This window comes from Larus michahellis, chromosome 6 (assembly GCF_964199755.1).
Source record: "Larus michahellis chromosome 6, bLarMic1.1, whole genome shotgun sequence".
Classification (NCBI taxonomy): Eukaryota; Metazoa; Chordata; class Aves; order Charadriiformes; family Laridae; genus Larus; species Larus michahellis.
In genome coordinates this window covers 72,583,232-72,609,120 of record NC_133901.1, presented here as the reverse complement: position 1 = coordinate 72,609,120, position 25,889 = coordinate 72,583,232, and positions in this window count along the sequence as shown.

Here is a 25,889-nt window from a genome sequence, read left to right as displayed (position 1 = left end):
CTCCAGCTCACATAGACCTGACAGCCCTCCCCATTCTCTTCCACAATAGGTTCTTCTCACCCACACTGCATTTATTAACAGCCCCAGGCGCGTGCTGTCTCCCGAACCATGGCATCATCTGGGACCGGAACCCATGGGACGTAGCGTGGGAGGGCACCCGTTGGTCAAGCCAAAGCTGTGCCAGGGACCGTGCTGGGAACTGGAGTGGTGTCCAGTGCTGGAGTGGGCGATTTTCTCCTGTTTGACTTGCTGTTAACACACACGGCTTGCACGGCAAACACACTGCCTTGCTGTGCTGAAACTGGAACTCTACTATTTAGAGATTGTCCAGAAAACTTTTCCTGGTAGGAATTCAAAGAGTTCACATTCATAGAATCACTGAATGGTTGGGGTTGGAAGGGACCCTAAAGATCCTCTGGTTCCAAACCCCTTGCCCTGGGCAGGGACCTCCCACTAGGCCCATCCAGCCTGACCTTGAACACCTCTAGGGAAGGGGCATTAAAAGAGCTAACACCTGCAAAACATCCTAAAATGCTTATCTCAGGTTAGCTTTTTTTCAGCAATTCTATGAATAACCCATCCTAAAAATAACCTGACAAGGTGAGGTCAAATGGAGTACAGCCATCCCATACCCCAAGATCAATACTACTAAGATACAGAACAACTCAAAATACATCACCTCAATCTTGCTCCTCTTTATCCGTCATCAAACCAACATAACATTGATAATCCTATCAGTGCAGAAGACAAATAATAAAACACACTAAGCAGTTTTGAGTTATGGAACAGCAGGAAATAAAAAAAATAAATAAATAAAAAAAAGAGCTGGGTTTGAATGAACATGTTTTCTTTGAGCAAAAAGATATAAAAGATGTCAAACATTTTTTTAATGTAATCATATCTCCCTTTTAGATCCTGTAATTAAAATCTGAATTCAGTTTAATAATGGCACAAGAACGCGTGCCTGGCTGTGGGAGCCCCATCCCCGCCATTTATCGCTTCCACGGACAGAAGCTCTGTAACCGGAGCAGACTCAGAAATGAAAATGCAGATTTGGGTTCTGATGAGATCCCTCATGCTCCTCGGTCCGCTTCTCTCTACTCCGATAAGCACCCATTTCTTTGTGTTCATTTTTTATCTGGAATTAAACTGTTCCAATTTCAGGGAAATTTCCCTTTCTCCAAGCACACACACCAGTAAATGAACATATTACGAGGATTACAATAAATGCAACTGATATCAACAAAATCTCACAGAAGCGTAAACTATTACTTTCTGTAAAAAGTGTAGTATTTGGAAGGGCTGTTTCTAATGCTCTTATTCTCTAAGGTCTTCAGTTAAGGCTGCTTGCTTCTCTCTTCTTCAGGCACTAATAAACCTCTGAAAGAAGAAAATAAACAGGCATCCTATTATATTGCAAATATATAGGCCTTACGTAAAATACCTGTTTATCCACTAGCCGACACACAATTTTCCAACCACTCTATAAACCAATGTGTCGCCATGCCCCATCCACGCGGCGAAGCTCCCCTCTCGTGAGCTATTTTCCGGTCTCCATAGTAACGAACACACTTTGCAAGGGAAGGAGCGCGTCAGGCGACGTGCAGAGCGGGGTGACGATACAGTCAAAACAGGGAGCACGCTCAAAAGCCGAGACGACCACGGACACTGCATTTCGCCAGGCAGCCCGGCAGAGCTCGTGCACAGGAATGTTCCCGTCTCAGACCAGCAGGAAAAGGGTCGGAGCATTACGCTCTAATATCCTTTCCCCCCCCCCGCTATTTTTCACTGGTTTAATCACAGTCACAAGTACGTCTGCTGCACTTGGTGCCACCACATCAAGATGTCATATTGCAATAAGAAAATAAATCATTGCTACTACTGAGGCCCACACCCCTCAAATTTCAAATGCCCGTTGGATAAACAGCACTAATTCCGCAGCAGAATTAATTACAGGCACCACACGTGGGTCAAAATACGTAACCCATCTTAATGCGTAATAATACTGAAGGAAAAACATTTCCGTAAAACATGCGAACAAAACTCTGCCTGTCCAGAAAAATGAAATGAAAGAAGCATTGTCGTAAAGTTTAACAAATCCTAGATACGGCTGTATGAACAGAGCGAGCGTTACCCAGCAGAGGCGGCACTGAAAGATGCTCGCCAGCCTCTGCCACCCGCCCCCGGGAGCGCTGCACACCCATCGGGGGGCTGTCGGCACCCTGTACCTCCAGCAGGGCTGTCCTCACGTGTCCTCATAATTTTTCCTCTTTAAAACAGGGCTCGAGAAAGAGAAATTACTCAGACAGGTAAAATAAATGTGCCTGTAGATCTCTGCATGACTCGGGCTTTAATATCTATTCTTGCAACTCCACTGTGCTATTTTGCGATTTTGTGAACCATTTTTCATTCTTACTAAAAACAAAAGAATGTGGTACAAACAACGTTCACCCTTATAACCAGGGATTCAGGGAATATTCTCAAAACATCTTCTTCTGATGCCTTTTCTTAATGTTTAAGGGAATTTGAGGCAGCAGAGGAAGATGCATTCTTATCTCCTCTACAGACAAGCTGTTTTCTCCTGAAAACCAGGAGTATCTTCGTGTCTGAAGTATTTTTGTTTAACAGGGGAGAAAAAATATTTTTCCCTGAAGATGCTAAAATGACACCCAATGAGGGAACTGACTACAAAGACATTACCTGAGGAAATCTGAGACGTCTTTGAAACCACACCGTGAGAAAAACTCCTGCGTTAATCAAAGAGCGGTTGGTTTCGCTCGTGCCTGGGAGGCAGAGGGCTCCCCCCCTGCCCCATTAGCACAGGCTGGTTAACGAGCTCCTGCGCTGCCTCCAGCATCCCTGGCCGAGCTGTGCTTTTTCCCAACGTCCCAGCGAACCTGGCGTAGCGCCTGTGGAGAGGCAGCATCAGCGCCCACACCTTTGGGCTACCAAGGGATGGTCACGCTGTCGATAGGGTAATCTGAACATGTTCGGGTTAAAGTTCCGAAAATGAGACTTCATGAGCTTTTAACGGATGGAAATCTGAAGGTAAGAGATAATGAACCAAGAGAACGAGCCTGGGGCTCGTGGGGCTGAGCTGAGAGACCCGCCAGGAGCAGAGGGGGATGAACGGAGGAGAAGCCTGGGCTGCCACTGAATCCACTGGTACCCGTAGAACGAAGCACTAAAATTCCCCCCCCAAAAATCAAATCACCTATTTCTCCGGAATTATTGCACTGGTAGCAGGGGCAAGGTGAACACAACATCTCCTCTGGCCAAATGTAGCAGTAGAGAAGCGAGCAGAGGTGTTCTCCCTCGGTCAACAGCCCCACGGGCCAAGAAACAAGCCAGAAAACCAGGAGGTGAAAGTCAAGATTCTCTACATTGCATCACACAAAGCATTATTTTTCTGTCTATCAAAACCAGGAGTTAAACTCAAAAAAGCCCTTAGGTTGCACAGTAATTGCTGCCATCATAAAAACTTCGTCATTCAGGAAATACACTTTAATATTGTCTGTCTCTCTGAAAAGACGCGTTCCCACTTTGGCTTGACTGAAGTTAGTCTCTGAGTATCTGTTCAAGGCTGGAAAGCGATATTTTACATTTATTGAACTTGTCATTGCAAGAACCACTTATTCTTTGGTTTCCGACAGAAAACAATCCAAATACAAAGCCAGACAGTATTTAAGGCGAAAGGCAGACGTCAGCTCCCCGGCCCCGACATGCCCCACTCCTGCCTGTACGGCCCAGCAGTGCTCAGATCAGTGCCGGCCCTCGCAAGGGTACAGGCTGTGCCGTGGAGGTGAATGGGCTTTTTCCCCCCGCTCCCGTAGTAATGACTTTCTTAAGAGTCTTCCCGGAGAGAGCACACGGCCATGGAGGCTGCCAAACTCCCCGACCGGAGAGAGCACTCAAACCTGCGCCAAACCTCCTCTCGCTTTTTCAAACCATCTGCTCTTTCTCTCAGGGGAAAAATAGGAGGCGCAAAACAAAACCACAGATCTGTCCCTTACTGGAAAAACAACCCACTTCTTCTTTTTTCTCGAAGGACACAGACTGCCATTTGCTCACTCATAATCCTCCACGCTACAGGAAAAGACTCTCCTATTTGGCCACCATGAAATTGTAAGAGCTGACTTGATTTAAAAGTTGAACTGTGTTATATCTCATGAACGAAAATGCTTAGGATGAGCTAACAGCATCTATTTCTTCTGCTGCAACAGAACCTTCTTCTTATTTTTTCTTGTTGCCGTTGGTTTATTTTTCTCTTAAAAGAAACTATACTTGAGCACTTGATGCATTTTGCTTTTCAGACAGGCTCACTGTGCAAAAGACGAAACACCATCTACACTAATAAGAAGTACTTTGTTGAATAAGCCATCAAAATTACTTCCCAAAGAGCCTTCCATAAGTGAAATAAGCTCTTTGGTTTGGACATTGTGTACCATGTGGACTCTGACAGCTACAAAACGAATACTTAAGCTTTTTACTATGTGCGCGTTGCTGAAACACGGTTCTTTCTGAGAGGAAAATGAACTACCAATGCAACACACGCACCACCAAACCACAAAAACCAACAGAGCATCTTTGCTACCACCTGAAATATTAAATATTCGTAGGGAAATAAAGAGCAGAACATTTTAAAAAGCCTATCTTTATGCAGCTGTAAATGCCAGGGCCAGCGTGTATCTGCTCCCACGTGATGTAGCGTTGGGTATCTCGTACCTGATTCCGGTGAAAAATCCCCTGCCGCGGTTGGCCACGGCTGCCGTCACGACCGAAACACGGGGACCGAATGAGGAATCTCCAGAAGAGAAAGCAGAGACGCTCAATGCAGTGGTTACCCATAGCGTACAGAGGCAACACCACAGGCACTGGTGTGGTTATATATGATAAATATTTCTCCTTATGTCACAAAAACTGCTCCATTCGGGTTTAATTCATTGATTAAATTTTACTCCTGCATACTCAGTCTCGAGCTACGAGTGGCTGAAGGAGTGCTGAAGGAGTTCTGCAGCCGCTGCCGTCTCCCACTGAAGTCAGACATTGGCATCCCCTTGTAGGCTACAGAGAGCAAGAGCTTCATCTTAAAATACAACCAAGCAGTGATTTTTATTTCTTTTTAAAAAAGCCAACACGAGGAATCTTCACAGGCACCCCTGAACCGTAAGAAGCGAAGCCTATTTAAATTAGATGGGAGTTTGGAAACGTGTTCAATTACAATGTTGATAAGAGCTAGTTTTCACCAGAATGAATCAGAGAGACTTTCTGGATCGTTTTGCATTTTTCTTCATGGTTGGCCCGTTTTGCTGGTAATTCAACTGGCTCAGAAACACAGCCACAAAAAAAAACCCAAACCCTTTTGCTGTTTTCTCAAAAGCGTCTGAAAAAAAAGATGACACCTTCTAGTGATGTAAGCCAGCTTTGCTAGAGCTAGTGGAACTTCCCTGATTTATACCAGCTGAATACGTTGCTGTTTATGCTTTGGGAATTTTTTCAGAAGTTGTAGTTTTCAGGAATTAACTGCAGTTTTCAGCAATCTAATCCCCGCCAGGTGGTGAGACCCTTCAGCTCCCATTCACATCAGTGAAATCCCGCAAAAGTACTGTCAAAACCAGAGACCGATTGCCTGCAGAAACGCTGCTGTTAGCTAAAATTGATCGTAAAATACTTATTGAATTGCTAAAAGATGCCTAGCTAATCCTTTCACACTTTATAAATATATTTCTCGCTGAAGAAGAGAATCTTTATGTCGTTGGCAAATTGGACTACAAGCCCAGGGAAGATTTGTTGGTTGCAGATGTGCTTCCTAAAGCCCTTGCTGGAAAAGGCGGTGGAGCAGAGGGAAGAGCTGCGGATGCAGGTACAGGAAAACGCGGCTGGAGGGACCTGGCCCAAGGGAAGGACCAAGTGGCCCCGCAGGGATTCCCACCAGATTTCTGTCCAACTCGTCCCCCCGCCGTGACGGATTTCCCCCCCCACCCCGATTGCCCCACTCTTGCTGCCAGCGGCATCCAGCACTCTGAAAGTCTGATGCCAGCGTGTAAACGAAATAAATATTAACTATTTAAACTATAAATTAAAGGGGTTTGTTAGTTTTCTCTCACTTTGCAACAGCATTTTTGTTCACAACAGCTTTTCTGAATTTAGTTTCAGAACTATAATTTTATGACTCACTCGTTTCTGTAAAGCTTTCCAGGCCGGTGATCCAAGTGCTCTGGAGCCATCGTGGACGGGGAGCAAGGTCTCTCACTGCAACTGTAATTGTTTCTCAAACTCCGCTAAATTCTGCTAGACTTAAAGCACGTCATTACCGCATTCATGCCTTTAGAAGAAACATTTACTTGAGTAATACCCAAAATACTTGTGTTTTTGCATAATCCATTTCAATAACAACATCAAGCGGCTTGAATTTGGGAAAAATGAAGTCAGAAGTTGACAGGAATTTTGCAGAGAAGGGAAGAAGGAACCAATACACTCATTTTTTCTGATATTAAAAGATTTTTCTGGGGTTCTTAAACATGGACATTAAACCCTCTAAAGACATCCAGAGCAGCCTTCATCACATAAACAGGAAGTGAGAATTTTATAATAGAATTACTTGTTTAATTATTTGTGAACGAAGCTTGCTTGAAGTGCTATCTCCTCTCACTTGTCTCTAAAATTACTAACCTAAGGTCTATGATCTTCTACATGTCGTTCGTTCTTACTTTTGCTTTTACCTTTTCTTCTTATCTTTTTCACTCTGATCTCTCTACAGTGAGAGATTTTTCAAAGATTCATTCCTGCAGAATAAACAGGAGAGACTCCCCCCTCCATTTCTTTGTTAATCCTGCGACCTTGAGAACAAAAACCTGAATGGGTTCCTACCTTTCTCCACGCCTTCAATCAAACCAGTGCAATTGCATCAGGAAAAAAGAATAAAATTAAAAAAAAAAAAAACGAGGCAGCTACATACAAAGAGGGGGGAAAAAAAACCAAACCAGAAAGGCTTATATCTTCTTTTCTGCACTCACACAGAGCTGAAAAGCAGAGAGCGTCTGCCGAAGGCATCCTGAAGCTGGGCTCTCCTTGGCGGAGCGCGCTGGGGATGCTCGCTCTTCCCAGGTCTAACGGGTACTCTCTGCCAGCTTGAGCATGAATTACGACAGCTTCAAGGCTGCTCTAATTTATTCCGCTGTTCGAGGATCCTTGTGGGAATATATTATCTGTGGAAGCTCAGCGATGCAGAGCTGCATGGAAGCTCCTCTCGGCCCAAGTACCTCGTTATTATTTGCATTAGGGTTGCTCCAAGGAAGCCCAAGGCCACGCTGTGCTTGGCGCGGCGGAAACACAGCGGTGCGAACCCTCTCCCAGCAAGGGACGAGAAGAAAATGCCCTGGGAGCGCTTGCCTGTGGGGTGTGGGGCCACGGCTGTGCCCCAGCTGAAGTCCACTTCTGCGAGGGAAAGCTCTGCTGAGCACTCGGGGGCACAATCGCAAGAAAAAAGCAGAAAGCCGAGCAAATTGGGTTCATTTTTTTTTTTTCTGAAAAGAAAAAAAAAAAGGAGAAAAGGAACCACATTTTCATATTTGGAAAAGGAACAAAGGAGCGTTTGCTTAGGAAAGTCCTCAAGGACTTGGTCAACAGGAGCCCCTGGGAGACTGCCCTCGGGGACAAGGGAGCAGAGCAGGGCTGGCAGAGCTTTAAGGAGACTTTCCATAGAGCGCAAGAGCTCTCGATCTCCAGGTGTAAGAAATCAGGAAAGGAAGACAAGAGACTGGCACAGAGTCATGGAACTATAGAATGGTTTGGGTTGGAAGGGACCTTAAAGATCATCTAGTTCCACCCCTTGCCCTGGGCAGGGACGCCTCCCACCAGACCAGGTTGCAGGTCCCTTCCAACCCAAACCATTCTGTGATTCTATTATTTGGGCAGTGTGATAAGTTGTAATTATTCAGTCTTTAGTTGAATGAGGAAACTTCATCGATTAAAGTTTCCCTTCCCTCAAATCGGGGGCCAGGACTGAAACTGCACAGACTCGAGGATGATTTCATCTGAAAACTCATTCAACATTGCTAACTGGATTTCAGGCACCAGAAGGGGAATTCTTTCTCCTTTGAATACAAAAATCTAGTGGGATTCCTTTGTAATCTATACTTTTCTCTAGGCCTTTTTGAAGTTTAACTTTAGGCTGAGTTCAAGTGAGTAGTCTTTAGTTCTGCTTCCTCACAGTATTTTTACTCTGGGGCTCACTGGTGCTTTGTTTGCTTGGGAAAGGGGATAAAAAACAAAGAGTGAATAGAAATCACCCTCTAAATCAATGCTTGGCACGCCCGCAGTTTGCCGAGAAATGATTTTAGTTATTAAAGATGTGACAATCCCTGCTTCCATTGCACACCTAAATTTTCACTTAAGCGAGATAACTGCAGTCCTGAAAGAGAAACAACCAGTGCTTCGGAGTCCCAGAAATGGGTACTTTGAGATCATCAGCATTTTATAATGCAAACTGAGAGCGAATAGAGCCTGAACCGTGGCCTTAAAAACTGCTTCGTCTATGCAACAGCAGCTTCCCCCATTTCCCTGACAGTTCTAAAGATGCACTTGTTCCAGCAAAAGAAATAACACTGGTATTTGTCATACGAGGTCACGGGCTATTTTATCCCACAATTTAGGGTTTATGCTGTACAGCTCAACTTCTGACTCATTTGGAAATAGAAAAAAAAGAAAAAGCTCGTGACAGACGGAGGATGATGGAAGATGTGTGTGGTGCTAACCCACGATACACCATCCGCTTCTCTGATGTGTGCCACTTTGTTCAGACATTGCCCTTCCGCAAGTACTTTCTTACTTGTACAGACATAAATATACATTTATATATACATTTCATATATGTGATAGCATCACTGTGATATTAATCTAGTCTTCTTTTAGTGAAATTAATGTTCTGCGGTGGCTTTTCACTAGTTTTGGATGAGAAGATTCCCATTTTATAGAATCATAGAATCATTTAGGTTGGAAAAGCCCCTTGGGATCATTGAGTCCAACCATCAACCCCACTCTACAAAGTTCTCCCTTACACCATATCCCCCATCACCACATCTAAACGAGTCTTAAACACATCCAGGGATGGTGACTCCACCACCTCCCTGGGCAGCCTATTCCAGTGTCTGACCACTCTTTCTGGGAAGAACTTTTTCCTAATGTCCAGTCTAAACCTCCCCGTTGCAGCTTGAAGCCATTCCCTCTTGTTCTATCGCTAATTACCTGTGAGAAGAGACCAGCACCAACCTCTCTACAGTGTCCTTTCCAGTAGTTGTAGAGAGTGAGGAGGTCTCCCCTCAGCCTCCTCCTCCTCAAACTAAACAGTCCCAGCTCCTTCCATCGCTCCTCATCAGATTTATTCTCCAGGCCCTTCACCGGCTTCGTTGCCCTCCTCTGCACTCGCTCCAGCACCTCGAGATCTCTCTCGTATTGAGGTGCCCAGAACTGGACACAATACTCAAGGTGTGGCCTCACCAGTGCTGAGTACAGGGGGACAATCACCTCCCTCCTTCTGCTGGTCACAGGATTTAAATTTTAATGGAATTTATTTAATTTTACATTTATTTTTCCCATTTTAACTTTAAAAATCCTGTTTAGCTCAAACCCAAGAGTTTTGATTTTAGTTCATCAAGTTTGCCAGCTGTAGCAACATGGCTAGCCAAGCAAGCGGCTACCTTGGTAAAAAAGTTGGGTGGGAGCCTCACTGCTCTATTGAACAGCCCTTTTTCCTACCGGAGAGCAGGTTTTTTGCTACACGGACTCCTCGCCTCCCTGCAGAAACATCTCTCAGCAGCCGGGCCGAGTTTGCTCAGCCAACAGCCCACCTCCAGCTTCCCAGCGGGGGGTCAGGCAGGCGATTCGGGGGTCGACATTCCAGAGAAGCGGAGGGTCGGGAAGCCCCTTATTCCTGCAAGAGAGTGGAGAAAGCAACCACGAGCGCACGTTCCTCAGACGGCAGCCTCAGCCCGCACCCCTACCGCTGTATCGCAATTGAATGTGGAGGGGAAACAGCATGAGTAATTTATGCCTGGCAAATCTCTAAAAACAAGCGGGGAATCTATCATAAGAAGCGGCGCTCGTGGTAAAAAGGATGCGGTTTTCTGCTTTTGGCTGGGAAGGGCTTCAAACGAGCTTCAAGAAGATTAAGGCGCCCCATCCTGTGGATATTTTAACATGGAGATGCAGTAGAAGAATTGGTCTTTCTCTCAAGAAAACACCCCATGCTGCTGATTGAGAAATATTAAGAGGCTTAAATAAACGTTGTCCTCTTGTTGCATTGTGGTGTCTCTGCAGCACACAGCGAAAACCACAGGAGGCCCCACTGTCTCCAAAATGCTAAAGAAAATAATATTATAGTGCAAGTGAACCACTCTCATGAACAAGTTGCAACAATTTAATACGTTTACTGAAAGCTAAATTTTCCATATTTTCAGCAAGTTCTTGTGCCCTTTGGGATACATCGTGTAGCTAAACAACCAGCTACTGTCCCCTCCAGCAGTAAAACGCTAATAGACTGAAACTTTTCAATTGCATTACTATGAATGTGATGTAATTTAATTTTATAAGGTGCCATCAATAATACATAAAAAAATATCGTAAAACAGAACGTGATGATTTTAATTCCTAGGAGCGGGTCTGGAGAAACAGCAGACGAAGCGCAGCACTAAGCAGGTGCCAAACACAATTATTTACTCATATTAAACTCCACGTGCCCAGAGCTGGTCAGACAATGCCCGTGCAAACACCTCGCTCCGCCAACCACCTCCCTTTAGTCACATTAATTAAATCGTAGTCCTAAAAGACTACTTCTGCCTAGCAAACTACATAAGCCTCCGGTTTTGAAGGTTAATTAACTGCACAGGAAATAGGTTGTAAAAAGTGTTACTTTCAGCCAACTTAATATTTGCAGATGCTGGTGCTTGACAAAGAGGACGGATTTTTCTATTACCCAGACGGGCTCCGGCCTCTGGCCTGACGACATAATGGGAACACGTTACGGGCTTGTCACTGGGGACAGTCACAAGCATAAAGTGTAAAGAGAAAGAGTTTTTTAAAGACATTTTCACCTCTGGAAGGGTCTGATCCTTGGTGACAGAAGTGGGACAGCAGAGACCTACAGTCAGCGGCGCTCTCAAAATGCATCCTACGTAACCGCCCTCCTATTTTTCCCATGCCCGTGATTCCCAGGGATGAAATTAGCCTTTTTCGTTCACCCAGATGGGATGAACCCGGTGGCATCAACCAGATGCGAGGGACCAGGCTGCACCAGCTGCGCAGCCTTTGGCGTTCTCCGCCGCCGCAGCCCTCCGCAGTGCCCCTCTGCCTCCTCCGGGGCCCAGCCTGAGACCTGTCGTGTGAGTCTCAGACACGGTGAAAGGACATTAAATAATGTAAGGGAAAGAGAGAGATGAGGAGGAGACTTCTAAGCAGCATGGGATTTCACTGCAAGCCAGATCTCTGTTAGAAAGTGTAAATGTAGAATTACGGCTCTCCCATTTGTGCCTTCACGCCCACTGAAAAGTAGGGTAACCACTAAGTGTTCAAGTAGAGACTAACTTTTAGTTCAGTCACCTTTTAACTAAAAAGATAAATTATTGGGTATTTATTGAATATATGCATACGTAATTAGCATAGACTCTTTATTTTAGCATCTGTAAGAACCAAAATCCAAGTGACGTCACAAACCCGCTCTGTCATTCAAGTACAATTAAAGCTAATTTTCTTTTATGTAATGCGATGTGAATGCACATCGTAAAGCTAATTCCACGCAAGGTGGGAGACGTGCTTTACCCCTGCAAAGCAGAGCCCAGAGAAGCACTGGGCCCAGGTTGCCCTACGGACTTTCCAGTAGAGTCAGGAGGAGACATTCCTGTGTTGAGACGAGGCCAACTTATCCTCCAGCTGCGGGTAGCAGCATAAAAATACTTTGCCAGTAAGGCTCACTTTGCTTGCCAAATCAGCATTTTTCCCTGGCATAAACTTGCCCAAGTGCATTATTTACAGAAATAGCAGACAACTCGGCTTCAAGAGGAGCTTTGGGACAGGCCCTCGGGCAACATAAGCAGCCTCCCTGGCCTGAAAGCGGTGGGTTTACTCATGCTGAAGATATGGTCTGGAAAGGACGTGGCGAATGCTTGTATTTGAAGAGAAAACCTGATATTCATACCTGCGGATCTTTCCAAGCCAATGTTTCCCACAAGCACAGAGACGTTCTCGCGTGGGGGACATGGCAGCCATCAGGCACCCGGTAGCTGGCGCAGGAGGAGATGACAGCTGGAGACAAACAAGACCAAAAAGATATCGGACATTAGTCTTGTACTTGAAACAGCCTTGCATGATGCAGGTACACACATACCACAGCTATTTTCATCTAGGAAAGCTTTTTGAAGAAGAACCTGGTCTGAAACATTCTGAGAGAAGCGGATCCAAAAAAGAAAAGCTCTTCCCATAAGCTCCCTCTCTGAGCAGCTCCCGCGTGGAGACCCAGCTCGGCGGGTTTGTGACTGACATGCTGGGTTGTGACATCTGAAGTCAGATTGTAATTTGACCTGAGAGGTCCAATCTGACAGGATGCATCAGTTTAAGATGCTGCAACTGAAGTCTTAAAAGATATGTTTTTTCTCTTTGCTCTGCCGTCTTGACAAAAGCTGGACTTAGAGCAGCCGCCCACCGGGTACTCCCTGCCTCGGCTCCGGGCTGGCTCCTGCGGGCAGGGGCTCGGTCACAGACCCCTGCGCTGTTCTTTCCAAAGAAACGTGATGCTTTTTTTGACATTTCACAATGTACATTCCTATTTCAATACCCAGACCACTGACTACATTTTCTTGAGGATGATACCTTCAAATTAAAAAAAAACCACCCGTGAAAGTGACAAATCAAAGGACTTGGGGTGCGGCGGGCCAGCTCCGTCCTCCCCTTTTCACGCTGGCTTGTATCACTGAGGATGGTAGATTTTATCTGGAGACAGCAGCCTCATCCCCCTGCCCTTGGCCACGCTCCTCCCCGCAGTGATGCCATATTCCCGTGTCTCACCAAAGCATCAGTGAATCAAATTACCTTCTCCCTCCACAACTCACGATCCTTCACGCGACGCATGAAGTATCCTCTTTAAATTAAGCCTATTTTGCAACATCCCTCATGTGCAGCCACTTCCATTCTATCAATATGTGAAGGAGACTAAACAGACACAATTTGCATCCCAAAGAGTCAGAGATGTGAGCTAAATCAGAGAGATCTTTATGGTAACTCGCAGTTAGTTAAACCCTTTTCATTACACCAGCGTAGATCCCCCCTGACTTACCCATTAGGATATTAGGTGTAATTATGTCAAGGGAAAATTAGCTGAGCCTAAAAAGAACATAAAAAAACCCTACTGACAAGCAACATACAGCAACTTCCTTATTAACCTCTGAATTTGGGTTGGGAAGCATGGAAGCTCCAGATGTCGTTTTCCACCCGCAGAGCATCCACACCCAGCCCTTCATGGTGCCTCTGACCCCTGGAGACCATTTTTGGGGCTGTTCAGTGACCACAGCCTTTGGCTGCTCACATGGAAACACCAGAATTTTGCTAATTCTCAGCAGCGAAGGTTGTCTTCATTAGCACAGAAGTGGCCAAAACAAAAAATAAAGGCTACTAGTGAGGGTTTGTCTCCACTTCTCTGGTGCAGCCTCAAATATTAACAAAAGCCCAAGAGCAGCTGATGGCATCGGCTACCCTACGTTGAGGCAGAGTGATTTATAGAGAAAAAGCATCTGAACGGAACCACACTGACATTGGTCAAGGGTAAAGTGAAAAAAGTCATTCCCTCAATGGTGACCAAGTAATTCAACTCAACTATGGGTCATAACAAAACTCTTGACCTCATCTCAACTTGCCAAAGGAAGTTTTGATGGCATCTAAGCCTGGGTATGTTTGAATACGATCACAGACACACCGGCTCTTTCCCATCTGAACCATGGGAAGCTGGAGAATAGTATTTGTCCTAAACAATCAAACAACATAAAAATCGGTCACATCCTCATCCCTACCATGAGAAAATCTGCTTGGGCAAACACTACATGGAGCAATCTCACCCAATTCAGTGCTAGGATTTTGTACCTTCAGCTGGTTTCTCCTGCCTATGAAGACCACAAACAGCGTTTCCATGCTAACGGACTTGTGTCTTCATAGGGACAGAAGGAGGAGACATAAAAACATAAAAAAGAGAACAGCTATGGAGGGACTAACACAACCACACTCAAAACCATTTCAGGTTTTGAATCCAGGCTTATGTCACCTTGGGAGATCGGTCCCACATCCCACCCCGTCCTGCTTCAAGTTGCCATGACTGAAAAACCTGCCCTCAGAAATTTTAGACCATTGCTTTATGTGCTCTATTGCTCACCTTTTTTTTCATATTTTTTTCAAATATCGTAATTCATATAGGAGATAAAGGTGATTTAGAAGATTTTTTTTTTTTAATGATGCACTCAGAAGCAGCTTAATCTCATATTGATAACTGGTTTTGAGTAGCAATTGTGTTATTTGCAAAAAAAAGTAGAAGCCAATTTAGGGAATTATTAAGAGTACGTAATTAACCCTCAGGGCATAAGCACTGCTATGGGCATCAGCCCACCCTGGACAGACCACGAGAAAATCTATCTCCAGGAGATCACAGTGATGGGAGAGGAAAATTGCATGCCCATTCCCAGAAAATGGATCACCGATTTGAAAACTCATCGTGTGTTTTTAAAGCTCTCTGTGCCAGGAGTGCCCTGGGACAAAGCACTTGGTCAAGCACAGGCACTGCTTCGGCCGGTGGAAATGTACCCGCCTTTGGGGTCCTCGAGCAGCCCGTGGTGGGAGCACCATCAACCTTTCATCACTAAATCCTGGCCCGGTTGGTTATCAGTGTTAGGTGGAAAAGAGCAGACACTTTGCACCACAGACATGGTCAGATGCTCAGCTGGGATGAGCCGCCAGAGGCTCCTTTGAAAGAAACGGTGATATTTCGCACCCACAGAGACGCTGCCACTCTGGGGACAGACAGCTTTTTTTTTCCCCAAAAACTCATATGTCATCACAATAACTGAAGCCAAAATGAAATGTGAGTGATGAGCAGGCTGTGACCACCAGCAGATATAACCCAACTTACCTGGCCTACCTTCAACATCTCATCAACGTTAGGTCCTGGTGGCATCTGTTGCACTTTGCTCACAAGACTCTCCAAGACCCCTAACGTAGCCTAAATCCCCAAGCTAATTTCCAATCCACATGAACGGTCATAAGAAACATCACCACGTACCAAGAAGCCCACGCAGCAGCCTTGGGGTGAGGTTTTCAGCTTGTGCAAACACCTACTGCTTCCCTGAGGTCTGTCCCTCCCTACAGTTAACAAGGACCCGGCGCAGGAAACATACTGCCGATGCATATGACTGTACTTCACCCTCCTACAAGAAGAATAGAGCCACAAGGCCACCGTGTTTCGCCTTTTCTCCTCAAGGGAGGAACTCACCGTGGACGCAGCAGGCCCAAGTTCAAAGCGGCGAGAGCTGAGGAGACACCCAGCGGTCCCGGGCCCTGTTAGCCCGGGTACGTTGTTGTTGCTGTTCTGCTTTACAGTGCAACTGCCCCAGTGTAAAAAAACCCCACATTTTCTGCATGAGAAATGTGTTTCTAGATCAGACAAGGAAAGAACAATTCTTTTCTTTTTTTTTTTTTTAAAGAATAGTTAGAAAATTGGATATATTTCTGAAAAATGAGCTCTGTGAATATAAACTAGCCGAGTCCCTGAAGATCTGCGGTTTCCCAAGGAAACCTCTATGAATCTTCCCGAGCACACGGTATGAATAATTCCTAAAACAATTACCGGGTGAGGTAAATAGGTGGCTCAACAATTTCAATTACGTGCCTGTGAGGCTGAGGGACTAATTGCAGGGAGACAAATCTGAGCCGGGTGCCGCTCCGTGAAGTTCAGTGGCGTCTCACCGAGACTCTGCCCGTCCCGTGGGGACCCGGGTGGTGGGACGCCCCAGCAGCAGACCCCCAGCCTCCCCCGAGCAAAGGCTGGCCCTTTGCTTACGTTACGTAGCGATTTTGAGATGCTAATAGTAAGTTAAGACATGCTCAAAAATTCACGAGACCTAACACAACCTTCAGCGCTAATGACAATCGGGCTGTGCCGGCACTTTGTCACCCTCAGAAGGAACCAAAGAAATGATTCCTCCCCACAAGTCCAAGGGGAAGAAGGGATACGAGGAGCAAGGGCTTCCCTAACGTCTGCTGAGGAGGCTGTAACTTCCTGAACAAGAATCATAAGCGAAATTACTTTCATATCAGAGATATGCAGGGGTTTATAAATATTTATGCAAAACCTGCAAAAAATACATGGCACTGCATAAATAAAATATTTTTTTAAACAGTCAAAAAATGACAAGTGCTTTGCGACAAGCACGTGGGAATTAAAGGGTTTTTTTCTGATCCTAGAAGCATTCATGCAGATCTGACACTGCTGTACCGCACTTGTATAAATCATTGTAAGAGTTGCTGGAGGGGGAATAAAGGCCCAAGTTAAAGAACTGTGTTAAGTATTTCCCTCCTTACTGTGCTCTGCGAGTCCAGCCTGTCCCTGCGCCGCCCTCCCAGCAGGTCCTCACGCACGCGATGCTTCTCTACCAACGTCCAGAGAGCGAGAAAACATCACCTCAGCAAGCCCAGCGCTCTTACAGAAAATAACCTACTCAATGCAAGGCTGAAGTAGGAGGGCTGGGATCGCCTTGTCCTGCTCCCAGTGCTCGGGAAGGGTTCTGTGGCCCCTGGGGAACGTTTCTCTCCAAAGCTCAGCTCCTGCAGAAGGTCCTAGTTTGAAGGCCAGTTACGTGGGGGTCCTGGTTTGAGGTAAAACAGAACCAATTTTCTGTTCACCAAATTTACTTTTCAGCTGAGCCTCTTTTAACTAACTGAACTCTCTGGAATTAACGGCATATTTTTCAGACACTGTCGACTCTCAGAGAGATAAGACCTGAATATTTATAATTAGGCCAAGGGACGGTTTGCAGAGCGGCTCTTGCTGACACTTATTGCTCTGACAGCCCAGGCCAGCAAACTTCGCTATTTGCCCCGTTGGAGGGTGGGAAGCGGAGAAGCGTCGAGGGGTGGCACCTGTGGGGAGGAGGGGACAGGAGAGGGGACCCCAAACTGACCAACGGGGTGTTCCATCCCCTCTGCATCACGCCCAGGACAAAGCTGAGGGATCCAAGGGTCAGCTCTTTCTTCAACGGCCGGCGTCCGAGGAGCGCCCTGTCTGTTCCTCTGCCTTTGATCCCCATCCGTGCGTTCCCGACCCCAGCTCTGCAATCCAGTTCCCATCCATCGGGAGTCCAGTCTGGGACTTCCCCGGTGCCTGCCGGTGACGTCAGCGTCATCCTGGGAGAAAGACGCGGTTTTGTACATATTGTCTATGTTTCATTATTTCCTTTTTATTATTTTATTACTATTTTCATTGAAGTAGTTTAGTTCTCTCTAAACTCATAAGTCTCTCCAAAGAGAGAGGTGGGGGAGGGCATCATTCATTCATTTTCGTGGCCAGTCCAGCCCAAACCACGACAATGGGCTACCAAAAAATCCAGCACTCCACAAATTCAGGCAGAACTCCGCTGTGTGCGCGTTGGCAGCTGCTGGTGCTGCAGAAATGGAGGCGTCCCACAAACCTTTTCCCTTCTGTTTGCGTGCCCGCCCAAGTTATACTGACGCTTGATAAATTCCCACGAGGTTTAGAAGTCTGGACAAGGAATTCAAATATCCTCAGTCCAATGGAATCATTTGGCAGTTCAATCCTTACCTTTCACTTGAGTTTTATGGCGCATTTCTAACAGCGACGAAAACCACTGCAAAATGTCACATCGTCTTGCGGATGCGTAAGAGCATGCTCTCCTCTGAGCTCTTTTCCTATTCGGAGATCTGCGTGCATTAAAAAAAAAAGAAGAAAAAATATCTAATTTATAATTTTTGTCAAAATATTGGAATGAGGTGTAGTGGTCCGGTCTGTTCCCTGGCTGCTCAGGGTCCCCATCATGGGGCGACCACGCCGAGGGTCTGTCACAGCCCTTGTAGCCCCCCGTACAGGGAAAAGCAATACCAAAGTACCCAGCTGCTCTGAAACCAAAGATCTGAATACATGTCGGAACAAAAACCCCAAGTTTCACCTTAGAAGAGTCATTAACAAAACAACCCCACCAGCAAAATCCGTCTGCTCCGTACAAACCCGTGAGATCCGGCCACGGCCGTGTCCCCGAGGGTACCGGGAGCAGGGGTGGGGGGGACAATTCGCCGTTGTTCACATAAATGTATGTTACTTATGCGAAAGAATTCTAACCCGAGTGTCTGACAGCGGTTCCCAGCACTGAGCTGTGAGAATGCAAAGGAACGAAAACCTCTTTTTGTTTTTCTCAGAACCGCACAAGTGAAGCCATTTTGCTTTAAACTCCGTTTTTCAGTCCACTGCATTTCAACCCACACGCTATTAGCTCCACGCAGACGGCGTTTCCCTGCTCGGATTGAGTATACAGTTAGGTGAGTAATATAATCAATAAATAAAATGGTTATTATCATCTGGATGTCATTAGGAGGCTTAGAATTACTTTGTGCCACTAGATCTAACTTACCACAGATCATCTGGGACAGATGTTATTTAAGAGGTATTAACTACAATCACGTGGGTTAAAATTAGGAGAGGTTATAATGAGCTTCTTAAATCACAGGGAATGTCACTATGGGAAATATCTGATTTTTTTTTAAGTAGCCCAGCTGCCTGACTCAGGAGTTCACAATACTCCACCCAAACGGTTCCTCCTTCCACGCCTCATTACTCTCAGCCTTTTGTAAATTTAAAAAAAAAAAATCAAAAAAAAAAATCTCTTTCATTCTACCATTATCAGGACATCATTAAAGCGTACAGCTCATTAGACGGCATGGTTTCATGTCTATAACAAAGCTATTAGACAGAAATTGCTATTTCCACAAGTGGTCCGTGCGAGCATTCTAACTTCTGGGACAAAAAAGCAGGAGGAGGGTTCATTTTGGGGGGCGGGGGGGGGGGGACGAGGGAAAGGTCTCTCTTCTGTGGGACCTGGTCCCAGCTCTGAGAGGGGAACAGCAACACGGCACGGGGAGGAGACCCGCAGTATCAGCCACTGAATCACGAGTAGAGACCTGCCATTTGAAAACATTAGAGATCCATCGCCTTCCAAAAGCCAGGGCAAGAAAACACAATCTTCTGCAAAAAAGTATTTAAGAGAAACGACATTTTACCCGCACCAACCCAAGAGGGTTAACGGTGCTAAACATCACTCATGATGGTGTCTTATTATTTTTCCTACCTCAATGAAATTCAGTTCACCGGCAGCGCAGGCGCACCTGGTGTTTTGACCGCTACGACCGAGAAGAACAGCAGCTCCCCGGCTGCTGGCGACAGCGGGTTTCCCGCGCGAAAGCACCGGAGATACTGCGCGGGGGGAAGCTGTGGGGGCCTGAACCTCTTAACACTGACAGATAAAAACAGAACCCGAGTTCCTTGAATTATTGTATTAATTCCTATGTTGTATTTACTGAATCTAGATTAAATTTAATCACTTTTTACATAAGCGTGACCAAAAGAAAGTCGATAACGAAGGCGGGAGGAGGCTCCCAAAGGCACACAGACAAAGGGAAACAGCGCCAAGGACTGTTTGTGAGCAGAAAACCCCCCTGCGGCGGCGGCTGGGTCGGCGGCCCCTGAGCATCGCGTGCCAGTGCTCACCTCAGCATCGCTCCGAGAGGGCTTCCGGGGGTTGTCCCCAAATCCCACACCCAGCCTCACCTTATTCTCTCACAGTCCTGTGGCCTTGTAAAATTCGGGTTACAAACGGCACCTCTCCACGCCAGGACGGGTGAAGCGAAGCCATTTTCGCCCCCGCGCAGCCCATCCGCTCCCTCCCCGGGACATCGCTGCCGCTTCGCCGGGACTTTCTGCCTTTGCTCGGGTTACAGTCACGGATGTGTCCTCAGGACTCCTGACTTACTCCTCATGGAAGGCAAATCAAAAGAAATAAATGTTTATTGTGGCTTTAATGGCTATTTATTTTCTTACCGTCAATTACAGACTCCCCGGAGCGGCGCGGTGAAGAACGCACATCCCTGGTAATGAGTAGCAATTAGGAAAAACAGGTAGCACCACCTAGAAGGACTCTCTTTTTAATAAGAACAGGTGGCACGAGAGCTGGTCCCCGTAGCAATGCCTGGGAGCCTGGTCCCAGGAGTGGGGAGGATGCCCCAGCCCGGCTCCAAATGCTCCGAACGTTCTTTCTATCTCGTTTTAAATTGTTCAGACGGTTAATTTGTTAAGATTCGTCTTGTTCACAAAATTGCACGCTGTATGTAGGAATTAACTATGCAGTAAGCTATATACCTGCTCAGAAGTGTTTGTGAACTCATAATTATTATAATAAATGCAAAAATTTATTTGCCGGGGTAAACCAGCAGCACGGATATTGTTAGCGATTGGAGACAGGAAACAAAGGGAAAAAGCACAAATGAAAACCTATCTGATCCAATTACAGGAGCACATTTTCTCAGTTAAGAAGTTAAATTTCTTCATTTCTTGCATTATGTCACTGTGTACGAGGACCTCTGTAAGATGCAGCTCTACACATACGAATTTTCTAAAGATTTCCCCAGAAACAACAGCCAACAAACCATTTCAGCAGTGGTCATTGTAAAGAGTCTCTCCATGCAATCTGTTGGCAGAAGCTGTTGGGTGTTTATCTGACTTCAGACCCCTTCGCGCACGCCCCCCATGACCATCACCAGCCGCTCTAGCAGCAGACCCCAGAAATCCTTCCTCACACGGTGTTGGTGCCTGAGCTCACGGGCTCCTCAGCAGCACCGGAGTCCTGCACTCCTAAGTTCTGCAACAGCAAACTCTGATTATTGCGCATTCGTTACTAGACGGATGATATTATAATACAGAATAGAATGATAGAATCGTCTAGGTTGGAACGGACCTTTAAGAGCATTGAGTCCAACCATAACCCAACTCTGACAAAACCCACCACTACCCCACGTCCCTCAGCCCCACGTCTGCCCGGCTGTTAAATCCCTCCAGGGATGGCGACTCCACCACTGCCCTGGGCAGCCTCTTCCAACGCTTGACAACCCTTTTGGGGAAGAAATTTTTCCTAATATCCAATGTGATACAATACCCAATATGATCACGACCTTTTGAGATCAACTGTGTATTACTGAAGTAGAAGCAGTTCCTGCTGCATCTCCATAATATTCCTGTTTTCCTTGGGGGCATGGCCAGCACCTCGCTCTGCTTCGGCTGGAGGAATCACCTTTACATCTCTCAGGCGTAGTATCCATTTTAGATCTCTCCCTGTTCTGCTGCAGACAAATAATAGAAGATTGGAAGTGTCCTATCTGACTCACCCGAGTCTTTATTTGTTTATTGCTCCCACCCCTTCTTGGAAAAGTCAATCTCGGCCGTGTTGAGCAGCCGGTCGGTAGCCGGAGAGCCCGCGACGCCAGTCACAGCACCACGGGCTCGTTCAGCGAGAGCTGACTCCTCTGTATCCAATAGCCCTTTCCTGCTAGTATCTCTTTTTTATTATTATTTTATTGTTGCTGGAAATCAGAAGCATTTTTAAATCATGACATACTGAATGCCAAGAAAAAAATTTTGGGGAGCTTCTCAGGCAAGGCCTAGATGAAAGAGGAGAAATCTATCCCAGTCTGTACTTGAGAAAACTACATTCTCAATGAACGTGCCAGCAATCGTTCCTCCAAATTCACACAGACATATGGGTACCCTAGAAAGAATAAAAACCTGTCTTTTCAGGGGTGCTACGTATCTCTTACTTTTATTTCACCTGTGTCATGGGAAATGAACACCCCTCAAAGGCAGTTTCGGGTGACTAAGCACAGATTTGATGAGCTAAGTGCAGCCACATGTGCCCGCATAGCTGAAGAAGTGACTCATTTTTGGCAGAAACACCAGAGGTTTGTTATAAAAACCAAAGCTACTGCATTAGTTAATTAGCTCCTGGTACTGGAAGCTCATTCCCAGAAGGACTGCACTCACGGTACATTCCTTCCTGAGTCACAGCAATCCATGTAAGAGCAGCCAATTCAATCACGGCAGCAGAGACCCGATGTGCGCGACTCTCAAACCCCTTCAGACGTCAGCCTTCGGCAGCGAGACAGCCTTGGAAGCTGAGCTAGGAACAAACGGATTACATTACAGGATGTGGAAGATGTGCCACCTACCAATGGAAAATGATCTTTTTAAAACGAAGATGGAAGGACTTAATGAATCCATAACTCAATCTCATCACTGTACTGTTATAATGGGACATATCAAAGTTTACCATCAGCTACGCATTACTGTCTGAGCCCTCTTCCTTTCTAGTTTAATGGATAAAATGAGTATTTTTTTTTTCCTGTTGATGATGTGGTGGAACACAATACTCCAAATGTGGAGCTCGTTGGCAGGACCTGGCCGTCCCCTGGGCCGTGCGGGGCCAGGCACTCTTTCAGCAAAGGCAACCGGAGGGCAGGACTGGATGGCCTGCTGCTGCGGGAGGCTGGCAACGAGGGGCAAAAAGGGAAGAACCTCAGCTGCAAGGAAATTGGAGACAATCTGAAAGGGCAAATATGAGCCTTTCCTTCCCAAGTTTGCATCCATTTGCCATACCTTTCCAAACACATAAAATAGCTCCTGTTCCTTCTCTCCTAAGAAGGTAAAATATTTTATAAACAAGCAGGACTCTGACAAAGAAATACAAACTCATAATACCACTTTCTCCCGAGAGAAATACCTAACAAGGGCTTTAATTTTGGCAAAACAACATGCAAAAGTTGCCCAGAGTTGCAGTTTGCAATAGGACAAAGGATGAGGATGGGGAAACTACGGGCACAGAGCACCGGTTCTTGCTAAATAAACTCACTACATCTGACTTTGCACTGCTGCTACCTAACACTGTTTATAGCTCGTTGTTGTTAATAATGTCGTATATTGTAACAGAAGAGAAGACACTCAGATCCGTGCCGTAAAGGACAAAGGCAATCTGCAGTCTCCTGTGTCCGAGACGGGAGTCATCGGCGCTGCTGCCCTGGGTCCAGCCCTTCCCCGTGTGCCCCAGGGGACCAAAGAACTTCAAAGACACACTCACAGGCGCCCTGGGACCCACAGGCTGTTCCCCACCCTGGGTTCCCACTCTCTGACCGAGCCTACCCAGCTGGCCAGAGTTTAAATTGGGAGAGTAAATCCTTATTATTTATTTTAGAGACTTTTAAACTGGCATTCTTCATCGCCTTGCCTGATCTCCTGCCTCATAAAGTAGAATAAAATAAAATCTCTAAGGGCCTTCTTGGAGCTCCTGTTTCAATAGTGGAGCTACTGCTGGGAATAATTCTGTCATTGTTTTTTCGGGCTTTTGTTGGTCGATATGACACACTACCAGCTTGGGATTTGAGGCGGGGGATTTTTTTTCCCCCATCTGAAGAGGAGGTGAGGCGTCTGTTCTAAAAACAACACTCACAGCCCTTGTGGTAGGCATTTTCACCCAGGGAAGGCTCTGCATTTCTTCCCAAGCACAGCCACTCTCATTCCACCTTGACGTCCCCCACACGTGTCCTGCTCCCGAGTAGGAGAAACCAGACAGTGCAGAGCCAAGACCTGGTCCGGGAGGGTATTTCTGACTCCACAGAGAGAATTTAGCACTGATTCTTTTTTAAATAGGAAAGACGGTGGCGATACTCCTGTTTTGTTTTGCTTCCCATTCAATGCTCCGTCCTGCAAGGACTTCAGTGCATGTTTATCTCCCCAAATATCCTTCGAGACTGCAAGTGGTACAAAAAAGCTGTTTGTTTATTGGGCAGGGGAGGCACGCACAGGGGTTAGGATGCAAACAATCTACGTATATATAACCTTTCTGAAAAGAATTTGTTTTCTCTGAGATTTACAGCGCCATCCTTGGAGGCAGAAGAACATTATAATGTGCAAGTACTCCAATAAAGTCATTCACTTCTAATGTCTACTCAGGCACCTCCTTTGCCACTGCAAACTTGCAGAGACAGAAAACAAGCAAACAAAAGAATAACAAAAAAAAAACCCAAACCACACATAAGTCTCTAAATTCAGAGCATTTTGAGCTCATTGCGAAGTCAGAGTGCCCACGTGTGGGAAAGTTTGCACCAACTTCATCGACAAGTGGGGTCTGAAGGTGCTGTGGGTCTGCCCCTCGCCAGGACATCGACGGCAGCCTTCAGGTGATCAGCAAAGAAAAATCTCTGCTTTTTGTCACAGTGAATGATCTGGGTAATGAGAAAAGTAAATTGCTCGTGGTTTTAGGGAATGAGATGTTACCTGACTGTAACAGCGGTTCAGAGACTGTTTACGTTGCTGCCCGACGCTGCTAAAACAGCGCAGGCTTATTACCCGCGTGGACTCGTCCTTTTAACTCCATATCAAGCTCTCATAGCTCCAGTGGTTATTTATGAATCCCAGTATTATTAATCAATATTTCTTCCTCGCTGAAAACCAGGATCAGCAAATTTAGCGACTTGTGAGACTCGTTTAAGACCATCGTCTCCCATCTGAACAGCGCCGATTTTGATATATGGACTTTCTGCCTGCCCACTCATCCTCTCTCTGCTTGCTAAACCTCTCCCCTCGCATGAGAAAACAAAATAAAACCTCTTTCATCTCATTTATAAGCAAAAAAAACAGTATTCTTTTCATCATGGTAAGACAACCCGCCAATTTGGTTAGGCATTGTGCAAAGCCCAAATCCCTAGGGACGAAACCCAGCCCCGCCACGGCAGCGGCTTCGCCAGTTTCTGGATTTCCCCTGCAGTGCCGGAGAGAATACGTGGGCACTGAAGGCTGCAGGGTGGCCGGACGGGGTTGCTATGACAGACGGGGGGAACACCACAGCATGGAGCACGGTGACACTTGATTTAGGGCCCCTTGATTTAGGGCCCCACGCCTCTGGGGGCATCCCGCAAACTTGGCGTGTGCAGCAAGCAGGGAAAACTGACTGCGATCTCCGGGTCAAGTTCAGTTTATCTTTTCCTTTTGCATCTTCAGTGCTATTTTTAAAATAAGAGGAAGTGTCTTTTTCCTAAAAAAAACCCAAACCTTTCATAACCACTTCTCTCCATCCCTGTGTAACACTACAAAGGCCTCATAAGGTCATAATCTTTGAACGTATTATATTGTTGAAAGCCTTTGATATCAAAATTAACTGCTGTAAGTAGTTAATCCCTGGGCGTTTAAGAATAAAGACCATCCCTGTGCAGTGCCAATCTGAGAACAGAACCGAGCTGATGTTCCTCGACAGCTCGGGCTGTCCCTGGGCTTTCTGCATCTCCAAGGCTCAAAGAGCAGCTCAAACGTATTTACTGGGGTGAGGGAGTGGGCAGGGAGAGTTTGTACAAACTTTGAACGATTCGCATTTCCTCAATTATTTATTTCTTTTTTGGAATTAGAGAAATACTAGCCCCTGGTAATACTGCCCCTGGTGACAGGGCACTTGCTGTGGATGGAGCCCTGTGCCACCGACAGCAGCAGGAGGTTTCAGGTCTGGAAACCAGTAACTAGACGTGCACCACTTCGGTTCTACAGACCCAGAGCAAATCAGCGGTTTGGTTGTCTGTAACTTTGTGCTGCTGCTTGGTCACCATAGGAATCCTAAGTGGTAAAATAAAGTTCATCCAATCTGATTTCTTGAACCCGTCTGAAGAAAACAGAGAGTGAACATATCGGACTCTGCAGCTGTGCCGTGACACTTATTACTTCGTGCTGTCCCCACAAATCGCTCATAATACTTAGCACTTAAAAAATA